The sequence below is a fragment of the Gymnoscopelus microlampas genome (genome assembly GCF_963454915.1).
Source record: "Gymnoscopelus microlampas genome assembly, chromosome: 4".
In the NCBI taxonomy this organism is placed as follows: domain Eukaryota; kingdom Metazoa; phylum Chordata; class Actinopteri; order Myctophiformes; family Myctophidae; genus Gymnoscopelus; species Gymnoscopelus microlampas.
Genome location: NC_139941.1, coordinates 18,439,377 through 18,460,322, shown reverse-complemented (window position 1 = coordinate 18,460,322; position 20,946 = coordinate 18,439,377). Strand labels below are relative to the sequence as shown.

The 20,946-nt window shown below is 40.9% G+C and overlaps 1 long non-coding RNA gene across 1 annotated transcript; it reads right to left on the bottom strand.

The window, feature by feature from the left end:
• Positions 1-13,007: 13,007 nt before the first annotated feature.
• On the bottom strand, positions 13,008-14,460 carry LOC311043316. Its single transcript, XR_014600597.1, has 5 exons — positions 14,368-14,460; positions 13,802-13,869; positions 13,596-13,620; positions 13,290-13,412; positions 13,008-13,198 (listed from the first exon to the last, which is right to left on the bottom strand). It is a non-coding gene; the product is annotated as an uncharacterized lncRNA (long non-coding RNA).
• Positions 14,461-20,946: the final 6,486 nt, after the last annotated feature.

The following is a 20,946-nucleotide window of genomic DNA, read 5'->3' as shown; positions in this document are numbered from 1 at the left end:
TTGAGGTTCAGTTGAAACACAGTTTTTTGGACAATTGACATGGTGGCAATACAACAAACTATTAGGTTTAACAGGTCAAAGGTTCCACATTGAAATTGTCTTAGTGATTATCTACTGGATATACTGTAGTTATGTCAGTTATGATTTATTCTTTATGCATATATAGCTGTTTGTGTTTGTCCAGGCATGTTATTGACTTGTACATAGGGTACTTGGCCTCCAACCCCTTTGCAAGACGGTAATGACATTAATTATTAAGTTGTGTTATGGTTAAGGTACTTTTGTTATACAGTGCATAAGGGCATAATGTATTATGTACCCAACACACAACACAGCTAGATGACGCAAAGCATTGGGATATGCACTTGCATAGGTGCAGTGTTAATCTTGGCAGTGATTTTAGAACATGTTTAGATTGTAGTCTGTTTTAGTTTTTGTCAAATTGTAGGTAAACACTGAACATAGTGGTGTACAGTAGGTCCTGCTTTCTTTCATGTCACTTCCATTTGAGTAGATTTTTATTCCTTTCGCTCACTTGTAGCCTAATGTCTGGCTGCACTGAGTCTACTAAAAGTTTCTATACGGTTTGCTTGAGGACATGGAAAATACTTGTGTGACAACCAGGTTGGGAAAAAGAAAGAGAAAGGAAGATATGAGGTGGAGAAATGCATTAATTCCCTTTCCTTTCCAACTGAGTTTCAGCCACATCCCTTTTGTTGGCAAAAACAAATTCACTATTATGCTTGTTAGAATTGTTGGAAAGAATTCCAGTACGTATGGTTGTTTATTAATTATTAATAATTGTTTACAGACAAAAATAAGAATGTGTATGCACAATCCTGTGCAGGTCAATTTTCCATCAGAGCTGAATAATCAGAGTTAATTGAATAATTAACAATCAGGACATTGCTATGTGCTTTATATCAAGCATGATTTACACAGTAGACTTGACAGCTGTGCTTTTGTATTCTATTCTGCATGCCAGCACCACGGAGGCAACAGTTGACATGAGAGGAACCCACCAACAAACCAACACACAGCATGAAATGAGTGGGGATCTTAAAACTTGGCTTGCTTGACTTTCTCCAGTTCCTAATGTCCCGTCTGTGTCATAATCATCAAAGACCACAGCTCATAAGTCTCATATTTTCCATGACTGCAGCCCTCCTCTCAAGGGATCATTTCTTTTTTATACGCTCTGTGACCTTTAAGCACATGAAAACATGTTCATAACATGCACTTTCATTTATACAGAAAACAATGGTTTGTGAATATTTCTATATGAATTGAACACAAAGTTGTTTTGTTTGTTTGTTTGTTGGGGGGGGGGGGGGGGGTTGTGCACACATCATGGTGTCAATATAATTAATCCCTTTGAAAAGGCTTCTGATTTCTTTAACCCCCAAAACACACCCTTGATTTCCCTGACGTTGTAGGCTCCCACATGGAGATGGACTACGCAACTGAATATCCTGGGACCACCCCAGACGCATGGTCACAGGCAGCAATATAGTGTTTCAGCTTAAAGTTAAAAGTGATTATTGTGTCTCGAAACTGCCTTGTCTACACACTAGCATGTCAAATAAAGCTCAGAACGGGGTGAAAATAGCCAGCGATGTAGCAGCGTGTTGGATCCTTGAGGCCACAGTCACCTGATGGGCAGCCCGCCTGCCCGCCCGCCGCTTGATGTTTAACAAGCTGGTCATTTAAACACTGCTAATAAAAACAGCTCCTGGTGGGGGGGAGCCTCTTCATAAACTCTCGCTACACGGTGTTGAGCGTGCGTTTTTATTCCTCCTACCTAACTCCCTCCTCTTTTCTCCTTCCCTACACATTTCATTTCAATTTCAACTGGTACTTTCCGCATAGCATTTTTGTTGTTGTTGCTAGGTTAATAATTGGGGTGATAAAAGTGAAACTGCCGCTTGTTATGGCTGCCGCAACATAGTGCGCTGGTGTCACACACCGGGGGGGAAAAACAGATCTACAAGCTCACAACGTGTTGTGCATCGTCATGTTGTGTGCTTGGATAAGATAAAACCATTTCCCACACAGTGACTTTTGTTGCAAAATAGATCCAGATACCGAGTGAGATCATTATTTTTTTTTATTAATATCTTTGTCCTGACAGCACGCACTATGTATGAAATGAAAACAAATGCTTTGCTGACTTTGGAGCCCTCTAAAATGCATTGCACGAAATTGATGTAATTTACGGCTGAACCCATTTTCTTCTATAAGCACAAGCTGGCATAAAATGTTTGATAAATTATATATATATATTGCTGTTTCCACATCACACAGGGCTAAACATTACGGTAACCTAGCTGCCTTATACATGATTATGTGTCTACGCCGCTGCAACACTCATGCAGCCATCTAGATTATAAATTAGTTATGGTCCCAGCCACAGACAGGTGTACATTCTATCCCCTGTGGTGGAACAATCTTATAATTGCTTCAACATCAACATCTACATTTTTCCTGCAAAGACAAAGTACAAACACATGTAGGTCAAACGTTTTGCAGGCTTGCCTCCCCTTATATGACATCACAAGTTTATGGAATCTTTGACATTTGATTTCAGTCGCGGGTATCCCGTTGTTTCCCAGAGCTGTCGCACAAGACAAACATGAGAAGAGCAGAGAGTATCAAAGGGATTTGGCTAGAAGATGGATGATATGTCTGAGTTCCTATAGGCCCCTCCTCTAGGGACTGCATGACTGTGTCATGTCCAGGGCAGATTCTCCCTTAAGCCTGAGTTATACTTGGTTGCACATCAGTGTCGCTCACCGCAAATAGCCGATCTACAAGCTCACAACGTGTCACGCTGTGACGCCTTGTGGGCTTGTAGATCGGCTATTTTCGGTGCGTGACACCGGCACGCAACTAAGTATAACGCACTCACACAACACTCTCCTTGGTCACTTCACAGATCCCAAGAACCTTTCTGACGCCCTAAAACCCAGACATTACTCCTCATGTTATTGCCATTTTTAATTGAGAAAGGGCCTTGTACACTACCAAAAAGGTTGAGCAAACCACATTCAAATACCGTTGCCTGGACTATGGTATTTGACTCTGGAGAATACTTATTACAAGTTGCATCAAGTCCAGTGTTTTAAGGACTTTTTAAGGACTTTTTAAGAAAATCCAAACAATTCCTCACCAAATATCAAATGTACTAAAAGTAAACTTAAAACCTCTCCTGGAGAATCGATTACACTAAAGGCTGCGACAAAATAGAATCCAGATGTATTATAGTTGAAGTGACCCTTTAATCTTCCTTGAGGAAAAGCACTGTTTGCTCAATAGTTCACAATGCAAAATCCAAGTTGCTGCACCACTTCCACAATTAACATTCCAGTGCATAAAGAATTACAAAAACAATCTGAGTTGGCATAGGAACAGTTCTGCAAGAAAATCATTATGCCCTACTGAATGTAGAACCAGATCCAAATATTGATTACTGATGAACTACTAAAAAATAATAATTCCAGTCACCAGGAAGTAACTATTTTTCACACATCATATGGCCAGGCCAGAGTAGATCTCCTGTCAATGTCGCTATGCAGCCAAAAACTGCTCATGACGGCAGATTCCAAAGGGGCCTCCCCCACAGGCCTGACTAAGAGCTTTGGGGAGGAGAGAGGGAGAGAGAGAGAGTGATGGTTGATGCAGGGTGGTGGGGGTTGTTACCGATATTAGGTTTCCTTGAGTTGAGATACCAAACTACTGCAGTCATCTCAAACCTGAGGTCCTTGGACAATGACTTAATTCCAGCCCTAGACTGTAAAAACCTCTCTGGTCAGCTGAGGCCGCCATGGGATCTTGAGAGGCACGACCTTCCTGGGTGATAAACCTAAAAATAATGAGCCATCCTGTCATTAGGTGGCAATGACTTGAGCATGCTACAAATACTGCCTACTACAATTGAGTAATAATGAAATGCTATGCTACTGTTATCTTTGTATAGCATAATGCAACAAACCACTTACTTATGTGTTAAGATAGTATTCACTTCTGGGAACACCTCAGTGGTGACCAACTATAACTTAATAGTGAGGGAAAATGTTAAAACAATTAAAGTACTCTGATTTATTGTATTTCTTTATTTAGGGGGCTGGGGGGAGGGGGGTAATATTTCAAACATCCTGAGAAAGTTTTTTTCTTCTTCTTTTCTTTTTGGAATAAACACTCAGAGTGCTTTTTAACCCATCAAGATATTTCAAAATGGCTATTGAGTTGCAAGGCAGTTTGCAGCCACCATCTGCTTTAGTACCCCTACCATCATGTACCCTGCCTGCAGCTGCATCTGCCCATCTCTCTCTCTCTCTCTCCCTCTCTCTCTCTCTCTCTCTCTCTCTCTCTCTCTCTCTCTCTCTCTCTCTCTCTCTCTCTCTGACCAGCTGTCACCACCAGAAGGGAAGGTATCCCCTTTCTCACAGAGTATTTGACTCTTACTTGGAAACTGTGAACGATGCAGTGGAACGATGAGGGATCCCGCAAGTGTTACTATCTTCTTGCATTCATGATTCAACGGATAGAGGCATAGTTACATGTTTTAGTAAATGCATCCCGGTATATACACATGAGTATACACAAAGTGTGCTGTCATTAGTTCGTGCCATGATTTCTGGGCCCTCGTCCAAAACAATCTCTGAATGCTATGGCTTGCTCGGCGTGCCAAAACCCTTGTCGACTGGAACTCTCTCTTTCATGCTCAATATGTCCCTCTCCCTCCGTTTTGGGGCCTGTGATGAATACTGGCACTCGAGCTCATATGGAGGCACAGAAATGATCACTGCACGCACGCGCACCACACACACACACACACACACACACACACACACACACACACACACACACACACACACACACACACACACACACACACACACACACACACACACACACACACACACACAGAGAGAGAGAGAGGCAGCATGCGGGTGTGCAGCTGCTGGTAGGCTGAGGTTACAGGTTGAAAAAGTCATGGGCAGTAGAAGAAGCGACAGCACACTTCTAACGGTGTTCAGCGAAGAGGCCTTGTTTCTGGCTGGCATGAAACAAAAGGAAGCGCACAGACACCCTGACTCCATGCTCAGTGTGCGTTCTGAAGCCTAAGTTATACTCCACAGTACGACTGTGTCGCCTGCCAAAAAGAATGCGACGCTTTCTTAGCTTGTAGATCCGTTCTTGTTGGCAAGCGTTAGCCTCACACAATGGAGTATAAATTAAGCTTGAGTCTGCGGAATTCAGCCAAGGATGGGAAAATTACTGCTGGCTTTTTTTTGTATGCCCACTGTACTCAAACACTGTATATACATGACACATTTAATGCATCCAAGAGAAAGTAGTCTTGAACAAATCTGAACCATTCTCAGAGCATGCTCTGAAACCAAGATTTATATCTATATTTAGTTGAATGTGATATTTCTCATTGCAGCTTCTAAAAAAGTAGAGTTAGGGGTAACATTAGGGGATTAGCAAAAATGCTCCACACACATTTTTCAAATAATGTTGAAATAGCTGTTCACAATAGACCTGACTTTAAACTGCCACAGTCCTTGGCCGATGGGGAAGGCGGTCTTGGGCAGAGCCTCAGGGGATAGCTCCACTTTGTCAGTACCCGCTGCGGAGGTCCAGCGAACTGAACCAACTGGAGCCTTGTGATGTGGTCAACCGCATCATCAATGCGGGGCAACGGGTATGAGTCCTTAAGGGTCACTGTGTTCAACTGCCGTTAAGCTGCCTTGATTGATCAATCAGCTGCCCCGATTGATTCTTAATCCACACGGAACCATCAGCTACAGTCCTTTTTCCATACTGGAAGGACTTGGAGGGTTCCATGATTCTCACTGCTGCCATCTATTGAATTCTTTATTCCACCCTATACTAAAGGCAGACGTTGTGGGCGGACATGGATGTGGTGAGCATCCCCCGGTGTCAATCTCATACTAGACAATTTTAGTCTGTGTACAGTCCTCATCACTGGCGGCAATGTCAAGGAACTGTGTTCCTCTCATTGGCTGGCGTAGTGCTGTGAGGGGCTGGCTGTGCTGCTAAAGTGGTTCACTCTACGGCTGCTTGCGTGGATGAGCACAGGCATGGTTAGCTCTACCCCCTCAGCAATGCTGGAATGCTATCTCTGAGCCCAGATAGAGATGGGCCGTGGCGTGGGTACTTCCACAATGGCTCCTTAATAATGATGATGATGATGCACGTGTCTTGGATGTCAGCCAGACACAATTTGTCATGTAGGTTCTTACTGGCCACAGCTATTCAATCAAGAATTAAAAAAAGATCACATCCTCTGTCATATTGAGCATCTATTTAACCCCCCCTGTTGAAGATAGTTGTGGAAATAGAAAACAGCACTTTAGGACAATAGGACAGTGACCATTGTCATCCCTAGTGTCATCCCTAATTAGTGGGATTGAGCCCATCTGTGCTTATTAGGCAGACAGAGACACCGGCATTCAGATTTGTATGTCAACATATTGTTCCACCTCCCCTTGATTTTGGTATTGTCAAACTTAAAGGCAATACATGAATTTTAAGTGTAAAGTAAAGAATTTGTCCCCCCCCCCAGAAAAAAACATGGAGACCCCTGTTACTGAACAAACACTCTATGAGTACTATCAGAATATCACTTACCCTACCTTTAAGTTCAAAACCAGAATACTTTCTCCACCACTGGTATTCCTACAGTACAAGCAGAGCAGATTTCTGCATGGGGTAATGAAAACCAGTGATTATCGCCCCAAGCTGGAAGATACATTTAAATTGTTGAAAGTTTCCCCATTGGTCCGGTGGTGCCTCATGGTCATGGTCCTTTTCACAGATGGGTCGATTGATTGATTGATTGATTGATTGATTGATTGATTGATTGATTGATTGATTGATTGATTGACTGACAGTTTGCATAAAAGGTACAGTGGTACGATTATACAAAAGGTGCTAAAAGCATAACACAAAAAACACTGAGGGCTTATTTCCATTGTGGTCCTGTACGTGTGGAAGTATATTGTGTTTGTGTGTGCGTGTGTGTGTAGCCTACATACAATTTGATAGAAGGCCAAGCCATTAAAAATACGGTTAGTCTGTACGTGTGTTTGTATTGTAATGTATTGTATTGTCTGTCTACTCAAAGTAGACCAGTCACAGTCCACACCACACTAGGTGCATGACATCACGAAACCGAGAAGCATGCAGCCATAAGCCAGGAAATGACTGAAGTCAAAGTCAAAGTGAAACTCATGAAGAGTGTGAAAGTTGGATCACAGTTGATAATCTAAACCAAATTCTCAGTGAGTTAATTGTTCCTCTGATGCACTCTTGTACTTGAAGGTGAAGTATTTACCACACTAGTCTCCATGTGCACAAGCAGTCTATCGACTCACTAAACCCTGTATTGTAATGTAACTTACTATCAATAGCTAAACATTGTACAGGGAGGCCATAATGTTACTAGAGTCTACTTAGTCTTGTTTTCTTTAGAGTTTACTTAAATTTAGGCATTTAGCAGACGCTCTTGTCCTGAGCGACTTACAAGTGCGAGATCAGAATAAGCAGAGTAAGCATGTTATTCTCCGTCAAAATTGCCATGCAGGCAAATAGAAAGCTCTTGAGATGGTAATCACAGGATGGCTGACACGGTGAGGACCAGGGTTGTTTGGAAATGCTGCCCACACTCTCAGATTTCATGGGCAACATGCCAGACATCACTACCCCAAATCTGATGCACTATCATTGAATAAGAGCGCTGAGAGATGAATCCAAATGCCCTCCACCACAGCTGCTACTTTGGCTCAATGTGATCTTAGAAAGATATCTTATGTCAGCATTATGTTTTTGTTTTGGAGCACATACCTCTATAAGTCAAAACCACCAATATTGGCCTCTCAGGCTCCAAAAAATTGACTTCTATCTACAAAAGGAAGTCATATTTTGTTGTTTGTTTCACAAAGTAATGTAGCTTGATTGCATTTATCCATACTAAGAGCTGAATGAAGAAAATCCACAGTGTGGTGACATTTGATCTCAATGGCAGCAAATGTTTGAGGTTCACTGGTAATGGGGAGTCACCTTCCAAAGGAAAAAAAAGATAAAACCTCAAATACTCAAATAAAAACAAAGTCAAATAACAGGTATCATGTTAACTTCAATAAAGGCCTTTTCTATGTCGAATGGAAAGCATTGGTCACATGTCCAATAACTGTATAATTGATATAATCTTACAACACATGCAACAAAACAGCTCTGGAATGGAGCCTACTGCGGGTCTGTGCTATACCCCTATGTGCCCCTTAAACTGGCCTCTCTTCTAATTTAATCCAAGCAGGGGGCAGGGGCGAGAGAGAGCAGGCGAAATATGCCTGTTAAAGTCAAATTGTTAAAAAGTCCACTGTAAGTTTACTGGACATCATAGCATTTATAGTTTTCAAATGGAATCCAATTACCTAAGTCTCTTGCCATAAAAAAGGCAGGACTTAACTTAATAGTTTTAACAAGAAACATTAAAAATGGCATTTGTTTTTTTATAGGTTCAGAATGATTTGGAAATATGGACCAAGATGATTCCCTTTAAGTTGCCCTAGACCTGAAAAAGAGCCACATTATGTGGTATTTTAAGTGTGTGTGAGTGTTTGTCATTTGGAAGAAACATGTCATTTAATTGTAAAGACGTGGTTGTTTTTTGCTTACATTACATTAGGCTGCCTTTTGTTGTCATCAACTCAATTGATGATGGTTGAAGTCATCAAAGCACATAATCAGAGACATGCTTTTTGTACATACAAGTATAAATGAAACGGTATCCCAGATTCAGGTTTTGGAATTGAAGTATGGCATTTCCTTCATTGGTATGGTGACAACAACAGATTTATCTTGGAATATTTTCATGCTGACTGAAATATGCACCATGGCTATCTGAACATCAAAAACAGGCTTGGATTCTGTGCCAGAGGTTCCCTCTCAAATGAGTCCCATATGGTTTCTAGCAAAACAACTCCTTGGCCTTGTCTGGATGTATACAAAACTGCAGTTTCTCGGTGAAGTCCACAGTAGTTTGTCTACATGTTTGTCTAAATGTGTTTGTGTTAGAATTAACATCATCATTAATGACTTTGTTTTCCATTGACACTGTCAAATGCACCATGTTGACCTCAGAGTCATAGCCACAAAGTCACATACGGCAGAAATAATGATTATTTTTAGCATTGGACATTTTGTATGTTTTTCCTCAATTCTCATGTTTGTGTTGACTTGATGGTACATGATGACACTGCAGGTTTTCATATCGTATAGCATTGTCACATGATTGAAAAGTAATGTTCTTTCCAACCATCCATGTGTAACCACTTAAACCCTATATACGTCATTGACAGGGGTCCCGCAGGATCTGTACTAGACTTTTTTTTACCTATACACCAAATCTCTTCGCTGAAAAGATTCAATCGTCTCTTTTCGTCAAATGTTTACCTATTATGATGACATGCCTAAAATAGGGACACTAGGCTTCATGTGGTAAAATACTACTACTACTAATAATAATAATAATAAGAGTGTGTGTGTGTGTGTACGGAGCCCCTGAAGGGACATTACTAGGTAGATTGTTTCAAGTGTAGATACATTTTTTTAAAGGGTCACTTTATTTTTAAAAGCTGGCGGTTTATGTTTTGTGGTATGGGAAAATAAATCATATGTTGGCAGAAAAAAAGGAGGAGGCTATAAAAACAAAATATTTAGGGGTTGATTTTTTTTTAAAGGGAAAGGATTGTTTTGGGGGGGGTTAACATTTTTTTTTATAGTTGCTTAATTATTAAAGGGTGTATAGAATAATCTTTTTAGAGAATGACATTTTTGTAAAGAGGGATGATTTTTTTTTTAGGAGAAAAAGTTTTTTTTTTTCAAAGTGAGTTTTTTTTTTCAAAGTGAAGAAAGTTTTTTTTTCAAAGTGAAGAAAGTTTTTTTTCAAAGTGAGTGTTTTTTTTTCAAAGTCGTGCGCACGACTTTGAAAAGGAGGAAAAATATTTTTTTTTCAAAGAAAAATATTTTTTTTTGATTTTTTTTTTTCTCAAAGATTATTATTATTTTTTTCCAAGTTTTTTTTTTTCAAAGTGAGTGTTTTTTTTCAAGTATTGTTTCATCTTCAAAGTTTTTTTTTCAACGGCCGGGGGTCCACAGGGGTCCCCGTGGCGGGGGTGGCAGCCGGGGTTCCACCGAGGTCCCAGTGGACTGGCCAGGGGTCCACGGGGCTCCCCGTGTCGGCCGGTGCTCAGCTGCCCGACCCGTCCGAAGGGCCACCCTTCCTGGGTACCAGATGGGACGAGTGCCCTCCCTACCCTGGAGGTGCGCCTCGGAGCTCCGGGCGGCCCGTGGACCGTCTCTACCCGGCAAGCGTGGGGTCCCCTCTTCCCCCTCTGCTGAGTTGCTCCGGGGCTCGGGCAGGGACAACGGGGGACCCACCTGGAGCTCGGAGGCACACCTCCAGAGCTGGGAGGGGGGCACTCGTCCCATCTGGTACCCAGGAAGAGTGGCCCTTTGGACGGGTCATTATTATTTCCCCCTTTTCTCTTCTGGACGATTTTCTAATGCAAGTTTAGTCTGAAGTAATTGCGCCGCTTTTTAGTTTCAATAAACTGTAGAATATTAAGTAGGTCTATAATATGCCACCAACGTAATAACACAATGTAGAATGGAGTAGCCTATATAATGCCCTCATCTTTCTAATTCATTAACATGCCTCATGCTTCTGCTATTGCAGCTATTGGAGAACTAAAACTAGATAGGCTTAGAGAGAGAGCTTCGCCTATTTATAGAATCACTTCTACAAATTAAAAAAGAATAAAAACATACATGCATGCATGTATACAGTATAACCATATAGACCTATTTAACTACTGCTGGAGCCCATATTATGTGAATGAGATTACAGGATTGAAAAACTACTTTGATCAAAAATAAGTTACTTCTATACTTACTTCCAACTTCTACAAGTGAAAGAGAGGTGATTCACTCTAACAATCATCATCGTCTTGGGTCATCTTTCTAATTAACATGCTAATCATCGTCTCATCATCTTGGGTCATGTTCTGCTATTGCAGCTAAGTACCTCAAATGGCATGTGAATGCAGAGGTGAGTCGTCTTGGGTCATCTTTCTAATTCATTGACATGCTAAGGTACAGCTATTGTCATTGAAGTTATTGAAATAATAAATCAAATAGATAGGTCACTTTAACTCCTCATCACAACCATGTAGCCTACAAAATCAGGGTCTTTATTTGCCACTCTTTGCAGAAATGTATACATCAGCAATAACTGTGTCATCACATCATCACTGTGTCATCATGTTGGGTGTGTTGTTCAAGCCCTCTTAGATGGCTGGCTGTAGACATGGTCAGGTCAGGTTGTAACCTTGGCAGGGCGTCCAGCAGCAATCCGATGTTTTCCACCAAAGCTCTGTGTACACACACACATATATATATTTATACACATATACATACACACTGATATAAATGACAGCTTAAATTAAAAGTGCATACAAGAATTACAAATAGACATTTGTGCTTTGACATTTGCCATGTTCATGACTGCTGTTTCCTACATTATCAATTGCTTATGTCACGTTGAACTCTGTTGAATAGTATTACCCCGCAAAACATATAGATCTTAGTTCATTACATGCTAAATGTTGCATTTATCTCATGCTATGCTGACATACATTCCCACATTCATGTTGCTAACAGAAAGCCTTTGGCCAAAAAATAGACCAATTAAAAAACCTTTTTCTTTTGCACTTGAAGTATACTTAGCTTACATGACAAAGACTCAAACCATTGGAGGGGGGTAACTCTTGGAAGCTAGTGTACTTTACTATCATCAGGATGACTTGAACCATTGAACAGGGGTGTGGGGGGTAACCCATTTTTGAAATCTTGGAAGCCTGGGATGTCAAAGATGAAAGTCTGAATGAACTCCCAAACCTGGGAACATGGTTTCAGGGAAATTGAGATCGAAGACATAAAATGCTTTAAAACAGAATCAGAATCAATCTTTATTGTCACATCACATTACAAGTAAGTGGGTGAAATTCTTGGTTGTGCAGGCTCATCATTGCAGTTAAAAGATAGTCATCTCATAGGGAGAGAGGAGAAGCATACAGTGCATAAATGACTAAACTACATATATAATATCTATAATAAAGTGAGTGAGTGCATACAAGTGTTTACAAGAAATGTCCCTTTTAGAGCACATTCACAGTTCTGTGCAGTGTCACCAGACTTTAATTTCTGTTCAGCAGCCGGATTGCTGCGGGGTAGAAACTGTTCAATAATCTGGTGGTACTGCTCGCCAGGCTCCTGTACCGTTTGCCTGGCCGTGGGTGCGGCAGTGGCTCGAACAGATTATGGCTTGGATGGTAAAAGTCCTTGATGATGTTTTCGGCCTTAGCCACACAGCGCTTCTCGTGTATTCCCTGGAGGGGGGGAAGCTCCCCTCCCACGATGCGCTGCACCACTCTCTGCAGTGTTTTCCTTTCCGCTGCGGTGCAGTTCCCAAACCAGGCTGTGGTGCCGCTCGTCAGAACGCTCTCTGTGGTTGCTGCGGTCAGCTACTGCACCAGGTTTGCCACAGGCTGAAGAAGAAAAGAAAAGAGGAAAGAACAAGATTATTACAAGTTGATACAACAGGTTAAATTGAACTCCAAAGCTCCAGTGCTGTAGTCAAGTCACTATATCTGGAGTCTAGGTTGAGTTAATTCCCCAGTAGTGCTCAAGTCCAAATAGTGTCCAAAGTTACTGAACATGAGTGTGAATGCACATGTAGGTGGAACACACATGCCTGCCCTTACACAGCATTAAAATAATGTCACTGTAATTAGCTATCAATATCTTATGCCAACTTATGTATTAGGCTATATTACAAAAAATGTGTCTGCATGATCCAACTGTTTGTTGGGCTTCTTCCTCACGGAAGACCAAGGCTGGAGACCAAGGCTGGGGCGCTAACCCATACTGCTCCCGGAGTATGTGAGCTCTATGTGAATACCAGCTGAGAGCAAATCTACTGTATGTTGACGCGAAGTTCACCCGTCTTCTCCTTCCTGGCCGGCCATGTGAGTGATCTTCGCAGAGAATTCAGGGTTCATCTCCCAGTACACTCAGGATTTAACATCGAGAAATCATGAGAAATCTACAGACAGTTAAAGACAAAAAAATGTGTAAGGCACAAACAATAATCGATTTAGTCTGTACTAAACTTATTCTGTGAGATGTAACCTCACCATGCCTTGAGTGTCCACTAGATGCGGCAACTCTTCGATTATGGCTTGGATTGAATTTGTCCCATCTGCAGTCTGCAGTGGTGGCCACATGTTTTGGCAAGGCTTGTCTGCAGTTATTTGATTCTGTGAAGAGCAGAAAAAGATTAACTCAAGCTAATGGTGATAGATGAACATCCAAGTTTACAAGAACGGTTTGTTGCAAAAAGCATAGTCACATCCACTCCTAAATGTACAGTAGTCACATGAGTTGGATTGAGATAGAAGGGCAACTTGTACCTTATTTCAATCCAAGACACCTTGCTTTACCTTTTTCATGTGACTCCTCCCTGGCCTGGGTTGAAACATGCATCATAAAGTAGAGAAAGATATCAGAAAAGAACACACACAAACACACATGCACACATTAGGAAATAACCAGCAGCAACACTGAAATTAAGAGTTGCCAATAATGGTTCACATTACAGTAGGATTCACAATGGAATGTTTTGTAACAATGTATTAACTTTACTTACTGTCCCATGACAGTCCCTCAGGCATGGAAATGTATCCACTATCGATGACACCAGCTTTGCCTTCGTAGCTGAAGTTGGAATTTAAAACAATAGACATTTTATTAACATTTATTTTTGGATAGTAGGGCCAAACATATTTTATTGCTTTACCTTAGCTTGACATTCCTCTCCTTTAGCTGTGCTAAATTATTCTAAATAGCCTGTATTGTACATACAACTGATATTGTTTAAGTAGGCCATCTTTTACATGGCTAAAATTCTACATTTTGATGCTGGCCCCTCTCACATCAGTAAATTGCTTTGCTTAGTGTCTGTGCTACTCTCTGTTTCTCTAAAATGCAAGTGTGCTGACCGCCATCATCTGTAGCTAATACACTGACTATATATAAGTACCTCATACAACCCCAATTCAAATGATCTGAACTATCCTGTTTAAACCTAGTTCACACCCGAGATTACCTGGATGAGATTGTTCAGAATGCTGTTGTGGTTCGCATTAGTGAAAATGTACCACTAACCACACACTAGTCAACAAATGGGCTTAATCTGTGTGTGAGAATACTCACTTCTCTACGAAGCTCTCCATCAGATGAGACGAGTATACGGACCATTGATCTTCTTTCAGTCATGGAGATGTAATGGCTTTCCTGGAAACTGGCATCCAAGCATTTCCCATCACCGGTTTTGTTGAGGATTTCACATATTCTATTTAAAAAAAAGAGGAATGACTAAAGGAATTGAAAAGAAAAAAACATGAATCTCCAACTAGACTAATCAGACAAAGTTGTTTGTAACCCTACCCTACCTATAGTCAAGGTGAAGCTAGTCTTGTAAAGCTGCTTTAACAGAAAAATTGAACTTACAGTGCAAATGTTGCTGCTTCCTCCCCTGAAACGCTTTGCTGTTCTGTAGGCAATTCTGGAGTGCCTTCTGGGGCTTGAATCCTGAAAAGTATGAAAAGGGAATTATTGCTTTATCAGAACTATACAATGGATACATTTGTTAAAATCAAATACAAAACAATTACACTCTATTTATTAATTTATTTTAAATAAGTGTATAAATAAGTGTTTACAACACATCCCTAATACTACAGTATGTGAGAATTTGGCCTTCAACCTAGCTAAGTTGAGTGCAACTTTTTAATCCTGTCGTCCTCTAACTTTTCCCATTCCTCCACTTAAGTCGCACAGCATTCCACCTCACCAAACACATGTATGAAAAAATTGCTATTTTGTCCAACATGTAAAAAAAGAAAAACATGATGTGAACATACACGGTACATTATAATAATAATGTAAAGTATACATGATGTGAACATGCACGGTATATCATAATAATAATAATAATAATAATAATAATGTAAAGTATACATGATGTGAACAAGCACGGTATATCATAATAATAATAATAATAATAATAATAATAATAATAATAATAATAATGTAAAGTATACATGATGTGAACAAGCAACGGTATATCATAATAATAATAATAATAATAATAATAATAATAATAATAATAATGTAAAGTATACATGATGTGAACATGCACGGTTCATCATTATACAAATTATGTTAAGTATCATAGCAGTATAGTACAGTAGAGTATAGCAACAACACCTCAATAAGCTACAGTAGGTATGCTACATCGCACAACGTTGTCGGCCCCAAAAATAGCAGATCTACAAGCTCACAGCGCGTCGCGGACGAAACATGTTGTGAGCTTGTAGATCTACTATTTTCGGTGTCAACGTTATTCATGTGATAGAACATGATAGAACATGATAGAACATGCCAGCCAATATGATGACATTCTCTCCCTAGAATTAAATCACTTTGAAACGCTGCACTCCATGTACCAGTGGTTCTCAAACTTTTTCATGTCAAGGACCCCCAAAATGACACTTATTACCCCACGGACCCCCATTTGAAAAGATAAGCCAGGGACCCCAATAAGAGAAGGTTTTTATGGCTCTCTAGCAGTGATTCTCAACCATTTTAATTTCAAGGACCCCCAGTTTAACATGCATTAGGCTACGGACCCCCATTTAATGGCATCTATACCTCTGGGACCCCAATTCATATTGTAAAATCAATGTTAATTTAACTCTTGAGAGTGTACAAATGGAACCAAATGGACCCCATTTGGTTCCATTTGTACACTCTCAAGAGTTAAATTAACATTGATTTTAATTTTTTCCATCATTTAGCTGGGGTAAATGGAACCCCCTCAAGTACCTGGAACCCCCTCAAGTACCCCTGGGGGTCCCCGGACCCCACTTTGAGAATCAATGCCATATACAACATAAATATGATCGGCGACGTACATTAACGTAGTGGATTTGGCGTTTAGTGCCAGTGCTAGCTGGGTGCTACCCATGGAGCTAACGGTGCTAATGTTAGCGTTAGCTAACATAATGGCTAACATTAGTAAGCAAGCTCTACACACCATACCTCTATGGTACACACGCATTCATTCATTCATTAATTCTCCCAGATAGCGGTAGATTAATGAGAGCACCTTATCACTTACAATCATTTCCTTGTAAACAAATGAACGTTAGCTGACCAGCTATTTCCTCCGTGGTGGAAACTGGAAACTGGAAGTGGAAAGTATGGTGACCAAATTTGGTCAAAGAGGAAGTGACGTACTGATTTTCAAACTCGTGCGCACGAGTTCAAAGTCGTGCGCACGAGTTTGAAAAGGAGAGGTTTTATTTTCAAGATAGGTAATATTTTTTTTTGTAAAAGTTTTTTTTTTTTTGTAAAAAAAAATTTTTTTGTAAAAGTTTTTTTTTTTTGTAAACGTTTTTTTTTTTGTAAAAGTTTTTTTTGTAAAAGTTTTTTTTTTTTTGTAAAAGTTTTTTTTTTTTTGTAAAAACATTTTTTTTTTAAAGTCATGAATGAAAAAAAAATAAAAAACTTGAAAAAAAACATTATATTCCCTAAATAAATAAAAATCATCCCCCTTTAAAAAAATGTCATACTCTAAAAATATTATTTTATACATCCTTAAATAATAAAGCAACTATAAAAAAAAAGTCACCCCCCCAAAAAAAAAATCTTTCCCCCTTTAAAATAAATGTCATCCCCTAAAAAAATATATTTTAGAGCCTTGTTCTTTTTCTGCCAACATATTTTTTTTTCCACCATACCACAAAACATAAACCGCCAGCTTTTAAAAATAAAGTGACCCTTCCAAAAAAATGTACCTACCCTTAATACAATCTACCTAGTGATGTCCCTTCAGGGGCTCCGTATGTGTGTGTGTGTGTGTGTGTGTGTGTGTGTGTGTGTGTGTGTGTGTGTGCGCGCGCGTGCGTGCGTGCGTGCGTGCGTGCGTGCGTGTGTCTTTAACTTTTGTCGCGTCAGCTGATCATGGGTTTAGTTCAGGTCACGAATTAGTTGTCCCAAGTGGGAAATTTGGTTTGCAGCAAAGCATAGTATTATGCACAATACGTGCTCAGAACAAACAAAATATACAGTACATGCACATGTAAGATGAATTTATTTCATATTCCTAAAGTTAACATGGAAAATGTTTTCAGTCTTAATGTTTTATGCATCGGAGCTTGCTGCACGTCTGGTTTTGTCATTGGTGCTCTGGTTCGTAAACTGTTGTGCTATTCAAGGGAGCTCGAGTTTCCCTACATCACATTCCCTTTATCTTACCCAGAGTGCCATGCAGAGTATGTACTTTATTCACTATAGCCTATGTACTCTGATCACATCGGATTTCTAATTACATAAGTGCTGTTAAGATATCTATGCTCATAGTGAACATCATTTGTGTGTCTGTGTGGGTATACATGAGTGTGTATGCAATTGTGTGTGCAATTTCCTGTGTTTGTGTGCATGCGGGTGCCCATAAGTACCTGTATGTATATGAGCCTGTATGCATGTGTCTCATGTATGCATGTGCACGCCTTGGTAAAATTAGAACGTCATATTGAGTGTTGACAGAAATGCTGAGAGCAGGGGAGCAGCAGTGGAATCCCAGAGATGACATGGCCTATCTGTCATGAGGTGCAGCTGCTGCTGTCAGGTACGCGTGCGCGTGTGTGTGTGTGTGTGTGTGTGTGTGTGTGTGTGTGTGTGTGTGTAAATCAGGCTTCGCTCGGCCCAAACTCTGGCCAGATAGACCACTTCCCATGTGGCCTGATGGGAAAATCAGGCCCCTCCGCTGAAGACTTCCAGTTAGAAAGGACTTCAGACTTTCAAGGCCCTGCACACTCGGGAGGTTTTGACCTCTTGATATGCTCAACATGTGCCACTAGAAAGAAAAAAACAAAAAAAAAGGATGTGAAAACGGAATTGAGACGAACCTGATGACTCAAATGAAAGAGATTGTTTTGCGAATGCTGAATTTCCATTTTCAAATATGTTTTATTGTTCTCCTTTAAGATAAAGCTGTGTAAGCAGCCAGTTGGAAGTCACACCGGGTCTGAGTCCAGCAGATCCTGATGACTTCAACACACACCTCAGTTAGACTGAAAAAGCATTCGATAATGTGTCCAATTTGGATTCTAAGTGCCATGTGTTGTTTAAAACCTAGATTGAGAACAAAGGATAGACATGTGCAAATGCACCCCCCCCCCCCCCCCATGAAAAAAACACACACATATGCCTACATACTGTATACTTACACACCATGTGGAGGCCATCTTATCTCAAGTTCAAAGCATGGTCCCAGCGTGTTCCTTCCTCTTGACTAAGGGCTTACTCAACCCTTGAATATGCTTTCATGATAAGAGTGTTCAGTGTGTTCAGTGTGTGCAAATCAAAGATCCTTGGAATAGATGCTTGTTGCCTTTTTCTGAGTGGGGAGAAATTTACTCTGCTGTACAGCTGCGAAACGTTTTGGCAATGACTGGTAAATCCAACCTCCACCTTGACACACCAAGCATCAAGTACCGCGCCAGGACCCCCCCCCCCCCCACACACACCTCCTCTCACCAGCACCCTTTCTGTCTTTCCTACATTTTCTTTTTCCATTTCAGCTTTCCAACTGTCTCAAAGTCAAAAGCACATTAAGGAAAGGCTTTTTGCAGGTTATTCCTATTCACTGAATACGTTTCAGATGCTTGGAAGAGATGGTGACAACCGTGACATTTGTAAATAAGACTTAACAGTTCAGTAACCATCATGTAGGACTACGCCACGCTACGCTACGCCACGCCACGCCACACCACACCACATCACAGCCAACAAAGCACAACAACACAACACAAACACACCACACTGACCACAGTACAGCACCACACCACACCACAAGAGGAAAGGAGAGAAGAAAATCTCACGCTTTATGCTTTCTAACTGCACCTGCATTGTAAAACTATCAAATCTGCTCATTCTAAACTGCTGTGTAAGTGAGCGAAATGTAGTAACCTTATTTTAAGAAATATATATTTAACGTAAGCATTCACACCATGTTACTGTACAGTAATTGACAAAGGGCTGAGTAGTAACAGCCTAGACTTAATAACATAATTATTATTGTTGTTGTTTAACTGTCTACGCCATCAACAGAATGGTCATGGATGTCTTGCTGCAGTGGGTCAACAGTCTGTTTGTCTAATAGCCAGAGATGCAGAGAACCACTTTTCCAATCATTAAGTTGGGACTTAAAAAACATGCGGCTTATCATTATTGCTCTCCGGCATTCTCAGCACTGCGTCTGGAAGAACTAGATAATGGAAATCAGAAGCGGGAGAGAAAAGTCTTCAAGTTGACATTATCCAGCCATCTGTGCCAGGGACTCTCTCAGATACTCCAATGTTGACAGATAAACCAAGCTCTGGTATTCTCCTTTATCTTCATTCGGGGCGGACAGATCGCGACAGAAACTATGTCTGGATGGGGAAGGGCAGAAGAAGGAGCAGATTGTTCAACTGTTGTCGCTGATGGATCAGAGGTCTGCTGTGGGCTGGATGGATGAGTGTACTAGCTCTGTGTTTGCGCTCTCTATAGGCCCAGACTGCCAGACTCCATACACAGAGACAGCCAGAGTCCATGACTGGGTCCAGGAAATGACCGCGATTATGCCAAAAGTCCCCTCTGCTTCAGTGTCCCTCATGGTGATGGATATGGTATGTAATAGAGAGGGGACGAGACCTCACTCAATAGTGAATTTTGTCCTCTAGCACATTGGTTCTCAAAGTGGGGTCTGGGGACCCCCAGGGGTCCTTAGTGGGGTTCCATGGGGTCCCCAGCAAAATGTGTTAATATAGCATCAATAGCGCAGCACTGTGTGCATTTAATTTGTGTCTATGTGCATATATAGTGTGCATACTCTTGTGTAGGGTTCGATTTGTTGGGGGGCGATGGGAGTATCATGTCTCTGCTTCTGATATCCCCCTCTGGTCATTCATTTTTATTGCCGATGCATGGGGATATGTTTTATCCCTCATTCGACTGAATTCAAAACATGCATTTACTTTTGGGATAAAAGGAAATGATATTGATATTTATGTTCGATAATATCACAATTTATCAATTTTATAAAAACATGTATGTAACCTACCAGATTAACCATGGCGTTTCTACTGTATGTTGAGTGAACATTAATATGTGACACATTGCAGCTGTTTTTTTGTGCACGGCACGATGATGCGCAACCCCTAATAGACCAGGCGTAAGTGTGCATATCTGTGCACGCCTGCACAGACATGCGTACAGGTTTTGGGACTTCAGTTTGTCGAGATGAGTATATCTTCCCACAAAAATGTTGCCAGTAAGCTTTGAGAAGGCCAATGAATCAGTAGGCAACCCAGGGGTCATAAAAGGCCTCCCAAACAAGCCGTTGCACATCCACACTCACATTCCACCCAGCTGAAGTGACGGCCAGAGGCCAGCAATGTGAGGCACCTCCAAATGCCAGCGGTTGTCGTAAACCTTTAGCTACCACAGTGGGACACACCTGCCCTCTCTTTTAACACAAAAAAATATATTGGGCCCGATTCACTAAGCTGTTTACACCCATATTTTGAACGTAGGAATTTACGCAACTTCCCACGTTAGTAGTCTGATTCATTCATCTGTTTCTGTTGGTGAATTTTGCGGGAGAGCCGCTCTTTCTCAAGTCTGCTCCGAGGCTGACTTACATGGGACCAAAGCTTGCGTATGTCTTTAGAAGGCTTTATT